Below are 13954 nucleotides of genomic sequence, written 5' to 3' on the forward strand. Positions count from 1 at the left end.
CCCAATCTGGACCAACAAGGGAAGCATTATTCTGGTACCTCAACCTGGGCAAACAAGGGAAGCATTATTCTGGTACCTCAACCTGGGCAAACAAGGGAAGCATTATTCTGGTACCTCAATCTGGACCAACAAGGGAAGCATTATTCTAGTCCCTCAATCTGGACCAACAAGGGACGCATTATTCTGGTACCTCAATCTGGGCAAACAAGGGAAGCATTATTCTGGTACCTCAATCTGGGCAAACAAGGGAAGCATTATTCTGGTACCTCAATCTGGACCAACAAGGGAAGCATTATTCTGGTACCTCAATCTGGACCAACAAGGGAAGCATTATTCTGGTACCTCAATCTGGACCAACAAGGGAAGCATTATTCTGGTACCTCAATCTGGACCAACAAGGGAAGCATTATTCTGGAACCCCAATCTGGACCAACAAGGGAAGCATTATTCTGGTACCTCAACCTGGGCAAACAAGGGAAGCATTATTCTGGTACCTCAACCTGGGCAAACAAGGAAAGCATTATTCTGGTACCTCAATCTGGACCAACAAGGGAAGCATTATTCTTGTACCTCAATCTGGACCAACAAGGGACGCATTATTCTGGTACCTCAATCTGGGCAAACAAGGAAAGCATTATTCTGGAACCCCAATCTGGACCAACAAGGGAAGCATTATTCTGGTACCTCAACCTGGGCAAACAAGGGAAGCATTATTCTGGTACCTCAACCTGGGCAAACAAGGGAAGCATTATTCTGGTACCTCAATCTGGACCAACAAGGGAAGCATTATTCTAGTCCCTCAATCTGGACCAACAAGGGACGCATTATTCTGGTACCTCAATCTGGGCAAACAAGTGAAGTATTATTCTGGTGGCGGTACACAGGATCCTCCGACCTTTTCATACCCCCACTATCCCCGTCGGCGTGGAGTTGAATTTATATAGTGTGGCGAGCGCCCCGCGCCCCGCGAGGGGACGTGGATTACTTCACATATATTCTGCGTCCCCTCATGGGGCTCGCTGCGCTCGCCACGCTTCGGGCTCGGTGGCTCGCTGTGCTCGCCACACTATATAAAGTCAACTCCACAACGACGTGGATAGTGGGGGTATGAAAAGGTCGGAGGACGCGTACCGCCGCCCCTCGCGGGCTCGCAGCGCTCACGCGCTTCGGGTTAGTGTTGATAGTGGGCTGGCTGTGGACCTTGTGGACACATTCACAACACCAATATCATTCATCTGACACAGTAATGACAACAGGAGTTAACGAATAACTGTAGAAGAAAATGATTATATATGAACAATAAAGACAATGATTACATACAAAGATAATTATCACATAGAACAATAAATATAATTCAAAAATAACAATAAGAAAGATAACGATGAAATCTAACAATTATTATAATTAAAAATCATCAAGAGTCAATTTCATTTAGCGAGCAGAGTTAATGCTTGTAACATACGTGGGAACGGGGTGTCACCTGCTAGGCATTTCCGCCATACGAATTCCTGCATATATCTGTCCAGGTTCTGCCGAGCTGTGCCCCGCTGGCGCTTGTTACGCCATTTAGCGCATCCCCACAGTCGCTCTATATTTTGAGTGTGCGCTCCACTCTGCAGGTCTATAAAGTTATATTTGTGGTTCACGCGTGCGTGAACGTATCCAGCCCTCTCCAGTGCTTCTGTGCTGTACGCAAGCCAGCAGTCACTGAAGATGCTCGTGCCGGGCTCTATATTGTCACAGATTGCCGCCATAAGTGTGGAAGCGTCCCATTGCGGGACAGGCATCATGAAGCATTGACCTGTTTCTCTACAGACTCCCCCAAACACCCACTGCTGTGGGAGCACTCGGCCCACGTTAGCCTGTCGTCGAACAAAAAGAGTTTCATCAATTTCAACGATCATGCCTGGGCCAAGTCCAGCTCACATGCCTCCCGCATTAAGGCGTTGTACATGACTGCTGTCTTATTCGACATATTGAGGTGACGGTCGCAGAAGTCGATAGAAGTCAGCTCCTCACCAGCAGAAGATGAAGCGAAATAACTTCACCAAAGAAAGTCGGCGTCCTGGGAAGAAAAGGGCTGCCCTCAGACTCTCCTTCTTCCCGCAGCTCTTTATGTAACAACGCCATTTGTACTCCTTAATGGACAGCCGCATGGGATGTCCATTTGCGCAGGTGGCTGTCACCGGCAGAAGAGAATGGTCCTGCAGAAAACGGACAGCTTTCTCTTCGGTCTGCGCCAGACTGAACAGACTCACCGATACTGATGAAGATGCAGCCATTCCGATGGAAATCACAGCCAACGTAATCCTGTGGAACATAATCCAAAGTAATCGGATAAAAATCACAGCAAAATCACCTCACGAAAACACCAGCTCAGCAACACACTTCTTCTCTCCTCACAAAATACCCTCAGAGTGAAATTCTGCCAGATGTGCCAGAGGGCGGGATTACGAATGGGCGGGATGTGTTAAATCGCATTGCATCGCATGCCATACAAAGGCATACAATGCAATGCGATTTGTACTTCATTAGCACCTCCCGATCATTTCAAGGGAAAATCAGGTACCGTTGCATCGCATGCCTTAATTAGTGGCATGCGATGCGATATATCGTGCGCCCAGAAAATACACAAGTACCCTTTATTCTGGTACCCCAATCTGGACAAACAAGGGAAGCATTATTCTTGTACCCCAATCAGGGCAAACAAGGGAAGCATTATTCTTGTACCCCAATCTGGACAAACAAGAGAAGCATTATTTTGGTACCCCAATCTGGGCAAACAAGGGAAGCATTATTCTGGTACCTCAATCTGGGCAAACAAGGGAAGCATTATTCTGGTACCTCAATCTGGGCAAACAAGGGAAGCATTATTCTTGTACCCTAATCTGGACAAACAAGAGAAGCATTATTCTTGTACCCCAATCTGGGCAAACAAGGGAAGCATTATTCTTGTACCCCAATCTGGGCAAACAAGGGAAGCATTATTCTGGTACCCCAATCTGGGCAAACAAGGGAAGCATTATTCTGGTACCTCAATCTGGGCAAACAAGGGAAGCATTATTCTTGTACCCCAATCTGGGCAAACAAGGGAAGCATTATTCTGGTACCTCAATCTGGGCAAACAAGGGAAGCATTATTCTGGTACCTCAATCTGGGCAAACAAGGGAAGCATTATTCTGGTACCTCAATCTGGGCAAACAAGGGAAGCATTATTCTTGTACCCTAATCTGGACAAACAAGAGAAGCATTATTCTTGTACCCCAATCTGGGCAAACAAGGGAAGCATTATTCTTGTACCCCAATCTGGGCAAACAAGGGAAGCATTATTCTGGTACCCCAATCTGGGCAAACAAGGGAAGCATTATTCTGGTACCTCAATCTGGGCAAACAAGAGAAGCATTATTCTTGTACCCCAATCTGGGCAAACAAGGGAAGCATTATTCTGGTACCTCAATCTGGGCAAACAAGGGAAGCATTATTCTGGTACCTCAATCTGGGCAAACAAGGGAAGCATTATTCTGGTACCTCAATCTGGGCAAACAAGGGAAGCATTATTCTTGTACTCTCAGTTGGCCGAGCAGCTACTTAGAGGAAGGGAGTAAATTCCTGTGTACTGAAAAAGAAAGGAAAATAAAGTAGTGTTAAATACCACTGAGGATTTAAATTGAATTGACATTTCATAATGCACATAAACAAAAATTTTACAATAAATGAATAAATACCGTACATAAAACAAATAAAAGCACAGGCACCTATGACAAATACTGTGGGCTGGATAGTTCATTGGGGATCCGTTCCTATATATACCGCCATTAGTAGGGGTCCACATATAGTAAGCACAGTCTCCAATAAATCTCTCTGTGGATGAGTAAGGTATATTTACCATAAATGTCCACCTGGGGAATTAATCCGACATGGAATGCATAGCAGCAGTATACTACGTAACGGTGATAGCAAGTGAGGAGTCTCACTGGAGTATCTGCGGCTGTGGAAAGTTCCCAAAGATTGGCCGCTGGTCCGGATCCAGTATAAAGTACAGTAGTGCACAGGTTGGAGTGGTAGATGCCACTCTTGGGAGACAGTACAAAGAAGGGCAACTAGAATGGTGCATGGCCTACATCACAAAACGTACCAGGAAAGACGAAAAGATCTTAACCCCTTCACGACATTGCCTTTTAAGGTAATTTTTTTTTTTTTTTCCTCCTTGCGTTCAAATAAGCGTAACTTTTTTAATTTTCCGGCTATATAGACACATGAGGGCTTTTTTTTTGCGGGACAAGTTGTACTTTGTAATGGTACCATTTACTATACCGTATAATATTCTGGGGAATCAGGAAATAATTCAATGTGGGGTAAAAAAAAAAAAAAACGCCATTGCACAATTTTGCGCTGGTTACGGTTTTTTTGGAGTTCATAGTTTGTTTAAAATGATGGGTTATCTTTATTCTATGGGTCGTTATGATTCTGGCGATACCAAACTTATATAGTTTTCGTTATGTTTTACCACTAAAAAAAAAAATCGCAACTTTTACGGTTTTTCTAATTTGCGTTGCGTCGCCATGTTCTGCGGCTTATAACTTTTTTATTTTTCCACCTACGGACCTGGGTGAGGGCTCATTTTTTGCGGGCTGAAGTGTACTTTTTAATTAATACCATTATGGGATATGGGCGACTTTCTGATCTCTTTTAGTTATTTTTTTTTGGGTACGCGATGCGACCAAAAAACGTAGTTTTGGCGTTGGGGATTATTTTCCGTTTACGCCTTTAACCGTGCAGGATAACTAATGTTATATTTTAATAGATCGGACTTTTAGGAACGCGGCGATACCAAATATGTTTATTTTTTTTATTTATTTTTTATTTTTATTTGGGAAATGGGGAAAGGGGGGTGATTTGAACTTTTAATATTTTTTTATTTTTTTTTATTTTTAAACTTGATTTTTTTTTTTTTTTTTACTTTTACTACAAGGCCCCCTAGTGTACTTGACCACTAGGGGGCGCGATCGCCTGTACTAGGTTCAGCCATAGAGCTCTATGGCTGAACGTAGTGATTTTATGCACTTCCTATTACATCCTGCCTGAGGCAGGATGTAATAGGTATGCATATACGGCCAGCACAGGGGTCTACATTAGACCCCTGGCTACCATGGCAACCGATCGGCACCCTCCGATCTCGCTGCGGGGGGCCCCGATCGGCGCCGGAGGGGGGCGCCCCCCCTCCGATCAGCTATTTAAGCACTGCGGGCGCTTTGCCCGCGGTGCTTAAAGGGTTAAACGGCCACGATCGGCGAACTCGCCGCTCGTGCCCGTGAGAGCAGGGACCTGGCTGTAATATACAGCCATTACCTGCTCTCTTTCAAGCCAGCTCACTCCGTGAGCTGGCTTGATTCCCCCGCAACGGCAATATGACGTATATATACGTCATATGTCGTGAAGGGGTTAATATGTATACTTTAGAGCAGAGAAGGGAAAGGGGGGACATGATAGAAACTTTCAAATATATCAAGGGTTTTAAAAAGGTACAGGTGGGAGACATTCTTCACAGGAAGAGGAGCAACAGGACATGTAATGAAACTAGGAAGATTCAGGGGAAATTTGAGGAAGAATTGGTTCACAGAAAGAGTAGTACATAAGTGGAATAGCCTCCCATCAGAGCTGGTAGAGGTAAATACAGTAATACAATTTAAACATGCTTGGGATAGGCATATTGATATCCTTACAAAGAAATAAGGATCAAATATGGTTGGAGGTAATGTTTAAAAAAGGGGCAGACTAGATGGGCCAAGTGGTTCTTATCTGCCGTCACATTCTATGTTTCTATGATGGGCTCTCAGCTCCTATCGCGTTTCACTGTACAACTGGATATGTATATTCCATGCAGTAGACGCCAAACATGTTCCTATCGGAGGCCACACTGTGAGTAACAAGCCTCTACTAACGGCGGTATATATAGGAACGATCCCCACTGAACTATCCAGCCCATAATATTTGCCATAGGTGCCTGTGGTTTAATTTGTGTATTTACTTTTTTTTTATGTGTATTATTAAATGTCAATTTAATTTAATTCCTCATTGGTATTTAGCGCTACTTTATTGTTGTTCCTGTCCTTGTACCTAGTATACTGAGGATCTACTCCCACTCACCACTTCAATGATGTCCCTTGCATCAAGGTTCAGGCTGCAGCTTGCCAATGTAGAGAGCTGACAGTCAAACTGGGATCTTCCAGATGTCATTCGGAAAAGGACCACTCCAAGAGCGTACCAATCCACACCAGCGTCGTACTGTTAGTGGAATTGCATCTGTCAGAATGAGGGAAACAGGTCACTAAATAAATCAGCGTTATATACATGACAGTACCGCTGAGGAATAGTAACATAGAGGGGCACACAGGGAGGATACTGCATGGTACCATGTGGCCACAGCCTGTGGCTTAGGGTGCATTGTCTGCGACGTCACAGGACCTGTTCTGCACATGTGCAGTGAACCCACCATCAGATTTGTACATAAACATACAAATCCAAATAATGCCCCTTTCCCACTGCAGCTAAAAAACGGTAAATTGCCGATTTTCAGCGCAATTTACCGTTTTAAGGCTGCAGTGGGAAAGTGCCAGAGTTGAAATACCGTTTAAAGCTAAATGGTCTTAAAATAACGTTTAAGAGGCAGTGGGAATGCCTCTTAAATGTTATTTAGCCTCCAGGCAGTCCCAGTGCCTGATGAGACCTAGTAGTTCTCACTTTGTGCATGTGTAATGAGTGCACGTGCATAATAAAGAGCCGCTCATTACATATGCGCATATGTAATGAGTGGCTCATTATTATGCACGTGCACTCATTACATATGCGCAAAGTGAGAACTACTAGTTCTCATCAGGCACTGGGACTGCCTGTACCCTGCATGTACCCCCACTGCCTCCCCACTGCCCTGCATCCCCGTGCAGGTAAGTACAAGGGGAGGGGAGGTGGGGGCACAGGGCAGGTACGGGGGTTAGGCACTCTTTACACTTGGGAGGGGGGGAGGGATTAGGCACTCTTTACACTGGGGGGGGGGGGGGGTTAGGCACTCTACATTTTACACGGTTCACTGCAATGGGAATGGTACTTAAATGGTATTTAAAACGGTAATCTGCTGCAGTGGGAATGCTAATACCGTTTTAAATACCATTTAAGATTACCAGTACTTTAAACTGGTCTGCAGTGGGAAAGCAGCATAAGACCCATAGTGCACAATGAGAACGAGAACAAAAACAAACAAACCCCTGAAAAATCTCCATAAAAACATTAGAGAGGGATGATCCTGAACCCCGATTCACAGTGAGCCATTCATAACCATATCTTCTGTAAATTGGGTGTTTGCTATAATGAAACTTATACTACACTATGTACAGCCAAGTAAAAACATACATCAGAGTTGCAATACATATTATATTAGAAGGAAGAATGAAGAACAGGATATAGAAGTATGATACAGTATATAAGATGATCAGGTGAAGACTGAGATTGTTGGCAGGGGAAATGTAATGATCTAATGCTGCGCGTACACCTGTGTGTCAGTGACTTTAATGCTGGCCACACTTGGGGTGAAATTTAATCGGATGAGAGATTCAGAAAGTGAGAGATTTGGTAAGAAATCTCCAGATTTTTTTAAGCAGCAATCATTTACACTGCTAAATCAAACTGGTTTTGCAGTGTAAATGATTGCCACTTTAAAAAAATATGGAGATTTCTTACCAACTCTCTCACTTTCTGAATCTCTCACCCTATGAGTCATCATGTTGGGCAATAGGACATGCTGCATGGTAATGGGGACAATCTGGGCACTGCCCCGACATGACAAAGAGGAAGTAAATATATAGAAATGCCACGCTCTATCCTCCATATTAACCTTAGCATACAAACCCTACATATTAGAATAGAAATAATATACTCCCTACAATGTAACACTGTAACAGTCTATCCTCACCTCTGGGGCAATGTAGCCTGGGGTTCCCCCGCTTCCGGTCGCTCCATGGATCTTACTCACAGCCAGACCAAAGTCGGCTATTATGATGTGTCCGGCAGCACCAATCAGGATGTTTTCTGGTTTAATATCTCTGTAATAAGGGACATTTTCTTTACTAAGGACTTGTTTAAATATATACAGCACCTGATATACATTCTATGCATCATATAGATGTGTCCTTATACATTGAGCCTCAATACGCCATGCACCGTGAGTCGGCAGTCCCTGGGCAGCTCTGCTAATGTTGGGCATCTTTCTTTGCTGAAAATGCATCTCATATTGAGATAAAGCCACAGTCACACACAGAATATAGGCATCTCATTTTAATCAGCAGAAGCTGCATGTGTTTTCTATGTGCATAGTGATGTGAATAAGACACATTTTTATGGAAAACCTCAACAAAAAGATGCTCAGTGATACAGAGTCTCATCAGAGTATGTGGTGCAACTAGAAGGGCTGTTTAGCAATGATGTAGGAGGACACATCTGTAAGTGACTAATTGTGACTCTGGAATGTAGAAAATGCACCTCACAAAGGCCATTTGCACATTGCTGGTCCAAGGTGTTCTTCTAATATAGGAACAGGCCCCAGGACTAAAAGTCTTTTTTTTTTTTTTTTTTTCAAACTGTTTATTGAAAGGTTTTTGCAATAATACAATGTATGAACAATGGGAGGGAGAGTAGACAGAAGGAAAAGGGGGAAATCGGTAATAGGCAGTGATACAGGGGTCCTCAAACTATTTTGCTCTGGGACCCCACCAGACAATAAAAATAATTACAGGAACCCAAAAAGTTACTGCAGAAGATCACATGACATGTGTAGTCAGCAGAGAGCACCTGCATGGCAGCATTGTGGAGGCACAAACTGATGGGAGGAGTCTAAAATAAACAATTCAACAGATTTTTCAGACTCCGTGAATCACTGACTGAGATTAGAAAAGTCATCAGCTTGATGGTCAGCAACATGGAGTCGCGACCCCATATCAAGAAGGTCAGGACCCACAGGTTGAGTACCACTGCAGTAGTACACAGTGAGACACTGTACCTCCATACACAATGAATATAAATAGTCCGCAATACTGGGCACCACTTCTGTGAAATAATCCTGATGGACACTTGATCTTCTATTCAGGTCGCTAGATATTGCGGACTATTTATATTCATTGTGTTTGGGGGTACAGCGCCAGTGATCACCATCTTTTTCTGTTTTCATTGTTTCTGTGGATGTGTGGTACATCCTTGGTGTTCACAGGCTGCAGTAGCCAGGGCGCAGTCAATATCTTGTATCCATCATTTTGTGCACAGTGAGACATATGCTGAATCAGTCAGGTCGTATGAACATGAGATTGCCACAGTGCAGAAAACATCATCCAATTTAATTTTAAGACAAGCTCCATATCTTAAAAGGAGAGAGACCATAAAAAAAATTTTTTTAGGGGTGGAGGGGCTTTATGATTGGCTAGCCAGGGGGCCCATGTTTCAGCGCATTACTTCCCATTATGTTACACATGAATTCCATATGATATGTGTCCCAAATAGCAGTGGTAACAGCTGCCCCTGACGGAACCATTTGGGATTTCCAAAGACGGGCTATTTTTGCATTTCATTGCATTAAGAATTTGCCACATGAGTTTCATAGTGGGTTTTGCTATTTTTGGAATATTCCGAGGGAATAAAAAGAAAGAAGGGGAAAATGGAATGTCAACCTTAACTTCTGGATGGCTTTCCAGGCCGAGACTATTTTGGGGCAATCCCCAAAAAATGGAGCAGTGTACCCTTAAGTCCACAACCTCTCCAGCACAAATCTGATGAGGTCGGAAAGGCTTTATTCAAACGAGTCGGGGGTAGAAACCAGCGTGTGTATATTTTAACTAAATTTTGTTTGTGTTTAATAGAGGTGGTAGAGGAGGTACTTGTTTCCTAGCACGGCCACAATCTTATGGATCGTGTACCTTTAAGTTAAGGTACACGATCCATACGATGGACCCGATTTCCTTTGAAATCAGGTCCATTTTGCCGGCTAGGACACAATATCGGGGGCATCGCGTCGGTCGGGACCATTAACATTGGTCCCGACGCGACCGACGCGATGCCCCCGATTTCCCCATAGGCTTCAATGTTAAAAAATATTTTAACATTGAAATCGTGTTGGGAAAGGTAAAATATCGGGGGCATCGCGTCGGTCGGGACCATTAACATTGGTCCCGACGCGATGCCCCCGATTTTTCCATAGGCTTCAAAGTTAAAATATTTTTTAACATTGAAATCGTGAAAAAATTTGAAAAATGTGAAATGGGCCAATATGACCCATTTCACATTATAGATGTCCCCGTCGTCACCCCACGATAGACGCCAACCCGAAGCGTGGCGAGCGCAGCGAGCCCGCGAGGGGCGGCGGTGCGCGTCCTCCGACCTTTTCATTCCCCTACTATCCACGTCGGCGTGGAGTTGAGAATAGAATAGTGTGGCGAGCGCAGCGAGCCCGAAGCGTGGCGAGCGCAGCGAGCCCCGCGAGGGGACGCGTATAACTTCACAGGTATACGCGTCCCCTCGCGGGGCTAGCTGCGCTCGCCACGCTTCGGGCTCGGTGGCTCGCTGCGCTCGCCACACTATTCTATTCTCAACTCCACGCCGACGTGGATAGTAGGGGAATGAAAAGGTCGGAGGACGCGCACCGCCGCCCCTCGCGGGCTCGCTGCGCTCGCCACGCTTCGGGTTGGCGTCTATCGTGGGGTGGGGTTTACGGCGTTAAATTTGGGGGGGTTGGGAATATTTTACATTGAATCCAATGTAAAATCGGGTCCCAGGGACCCGATTTACATTTCATTCAATAAAAAAATCGGGTCGAAAATCGGTCGGTCGCGTCGATCGCATCCGACCAAATCGCATGCGATGCGATCGACCCGATTTTTCCGACACGACCACCCCGATGTAAATCGGTGTGGCCGTGCTAGGAAACAAGTACCGTAGAGGATACTAGGTTCTGTCTAATCTGCCCCCCAAGTATTAGTCCCCAATTATATTTGTAGGTCTCGTGTGAAGCCAATGGGGTGAGTTACTGTATGTTTAAGCATATGGCGATCAATCGTGGAGGTGAGGCCCTTAGAGGAGGAGTGAAGGGAGCATAATGATTCTATGGTGGACTTCACCAAAGAGTTACGTGAGTGTTGTATTGTGGAGTGCAGGGCCGGACTGGGAACAGAAATCGGCCCTGGCATTTTGAGCACACAGGCCCACCTGCCGTGTGGGGAAAAGGGGGCGTGGTGTCATGGAAAGGAGACATTACACATTATGAAACACACCGTAATGCCCATTACAGAATATAAAACAATCTGGACCCCACAGGCTGCTCCCCCTGTAAAATAACAGGACACAACAGGCTGCTCCCCCTGTATTATATTAATAACTGCACCCCAAAGACTGATCCCCTGTATAATAACAGAACACAACAGGCTGCTCCCCCTGTATTATATTAATAACTGGACCCCACAGGCTGATCCCCTGTATAATAACAGAACGCAACAGGTTGCTCCCCCTGTATTATAATAATAACAACAACAACTGGACCTCACAGCCTGTATAATAACAAGACCCCACAGGGAAGAGACAGAGAGGGGGGGGTGGGAGTTACAGAGGTGGGGGGGGAGAGACAGAGGTGGGGGGCGGGAGAGACAGAGAGGGGGGGGTGGGGGGGGGGGAGACCGAGAGGGGGGTGGGGGGGGAGAGACAGAGAGGGGGGGTGGGGGGGGGAGGGACAGAGAGGGGGGTGGGGGGGGAGAGACAGAGAGGGGGGGTGGGGGGGAGAGACAGAGAGGGGGGGGGTGGGGGGAGAGACAGAAAGGGGGTGGGGGGGAGAGACAGAGAGGGGTGAGAGAAGAGACTATAGAAAGACAGATGGAGAGAGAGTGAGACAGACAGGACAGAAACCGAGAGAGAGGAGACGGAGTAAATAAAATACACAATAACAATACTACCTTCTACTGTATGATCCCAGCTCCTGAATGTGATGTCTGGATTCAGGTCTCTCCCCCAGCCACGATGCTGCCTGCTCCTGCCTCCGAGCTGCGTGTACACCATCTTCCTCTGTCACTTTAGCTAACAGCTTTCACTTTGTGCTCCTCATAGCTGAGCACAAAGCAAGAGACACCTAGAGGCACCCCGCGGTACTGCAGGGAGCAGTGACACTGGCTGAGAGGAGAGCAGCAATCTCATGTACTACTCCGGCCGCCAGCACATCCGTCCTCTCAGAAAAGACTCAAATTCGGCCCACCTGGCCATCGGCCCTTCTGGCATTTGCCAGAAGTGCCAGATGGCCATTCCAGCCCTGAGAAGTTCCAGGTATTGAAAAAAAGTACTGAGAGGGGATATTGTATTTATCCATACCTCCCAGCTATCCCGATATTTTGGGACATTCCCGCGTCCCTCCGGCCGCCGGCAGTGTCCCGCGGCGGGGGGGGGGGGGGGGGGGGGCAGTTGGGAGTCCCCCCCTGTAGTCTGTGAATAGACGCTGTGTGCATGCGCACAGCGTCTATTCTTGCAGGCAGGGGGGCTGGGGGCTGGCCAGCAGACCATAGAGCTGCTGGGCATGCCCCGCAGGTGAAAATGGGGGCGTGGCCTCGTGGCAGTACCGCTGTTATAGACCACACCCACTTCCGATAGTCCACGCCCCCAAAAAAAATCGCTGCACGCCTCCGGCGCGCACCCTGTCCCGACCTGGCACATCCAAAAGTTGGGAGGTATGTTTATCCTACAATTCCGTGAATGTCAGAAATGTACATAAAGGGGCAATATCAGTGATAAATGTAAGCCTTTAGAGAGCCAGTGCTTAAAGTTGTGTTTGTCTTTACCCCCGGGAAAGGCCGGGTTATCCCAGAGGGGAGAGAGCGCGGGGGGAGAAGAAACTTAACGCATGAGTCTTGGACAGTCTGTCCCACAAGGAGACAGTAAAAGCAATAGTCGGGGATGTGCACCACCCCATAGGCCTCTGGTTACATGGTATCCATAAGATTGAACCCATCTATGCATACCAAGCATATATTAACATGCCAGGGGACAGCTTGGGAGAGATGAGCTGCATAAAGATATAATTTAACATTTGGCACGCCTAAACCCCCATCTATGGTTCTGTTATATAAAGTCTAATTAACTAGTTAATATGTGTGGGGGGATCATTACTGGGAGAGATACAGTAAACGTGGCAAAATGTTAATTTTCAAGGTGTTTGCATGACCCATCCATGAGATAAATTGTTTTGACCATTTATGAATATCACCCGAAATACTACTTAGGGTAATAAGCGGACTACAATTGAGAATATTTTCTAGATGAGCGCACCGCTATAACACTTCCTGCTTCGCCTCATTAACGAGGCGAAGCAGAAGGGACATCGACAAGATGTATTAACATCTTGTCTGCCAAAGCGGGGAGAGCAAACTCCCCCCTCAAGTGATGTCCCTTTCTGGAGAAAGTGCATCAGTTTTACACTGATGCGCTATCTCCTTCCCGCCGGTCGCCTGGACTGGGCATGCACGGAATCTCGCTTGTCACGCCAGAGCCAACAGCAGGGACAGCGTTGAGGTAGGGCTTCGGCAGCCTGCTACTGGCGAAGCCCATAGCAGCAGCAGGTGGAACACTCAGCGATGCGGACTGTTCATACATTTGGCCTGCTATCATTTAGATAGCAGCGCCGATATGGACAGGGGCGCACACCGGCTCCTTTATACATGAGGGGAGAAGCGGTATCAGTGCACATAACGTGCGCTGATACCCCTTCTCCCCCATAACACACCGTCATACATCTGCCCCATTGTATGAATACCATCACCTGTGTTGAACAGGTTAATTGCTAAAAAAAGTTCTTTCAACAGAGATGATGGTAATCATACCTTATGAGGGAAGTGCAGGAGCAGTGCATTGTGTGTGTCCCTCCTGGAGAGGGTCATGTTGGGAG

At 46.2% G+C, this 13954-nt stretch overlaps 2 long non-coding RNA genes across 6 annotated transcripts in view; both read right to left on the reverse strand.

Annotated features, from left to right (window-relative positions):
- The window catches only part of LOC146046264 (uncharacterized), a 169477-nt gene that overhangs the window by 82900 nt on the left and 72623 nt on the right, over window positions 1-13954 (reverse strand). The gene's annotated exons all lie outside the window — the stretch shown is intronic.
- Window positions 1-13954, reverse strand: part of LOC146046265 (uncharacterized) — a 50119-nt gene that overhangs the window by 32994 nt on the left and 3171 nt on the right. Inside the window, exons 1-5 of one of the 4 annotated variants that reach the window (XR_014465823.1) lie at window positions 11979-12091; window positions 7967-8096; window positions 6148-6303; window positions 3529-3616; window positions 1481-2310 (exon numbers count right to left, since the gene is read on the reverse strand). This is a non-coding gene — a long non-coding RNA (uncharacterized LOC146046265). Of the gene's footprint in view, window positions 1-1462; window positions 2311-3528; window positions 3617-6147; window positions 6304-7966; window positions 8097-11978; window positions 12092-13954 lie in introns of those variants that run through there. The other 3 variants (XR_014465821.1, XR_014465822.1, XR_014465824.1) reach the window with 3 other exon arrangements.

Source organism: Crinia signifera, chromosome 11 (genome assembly GCF_055691185.1).
Source record: "Crinia signifera chromosome 11, ASM5569118v1, whole genome shotgun sequence".
Lineage (NCBI taxonomy): Eukaryota > Metazoa > Chordata > Amphibia > Anura > Myobatrachidae > Crinia > Crinia signifera.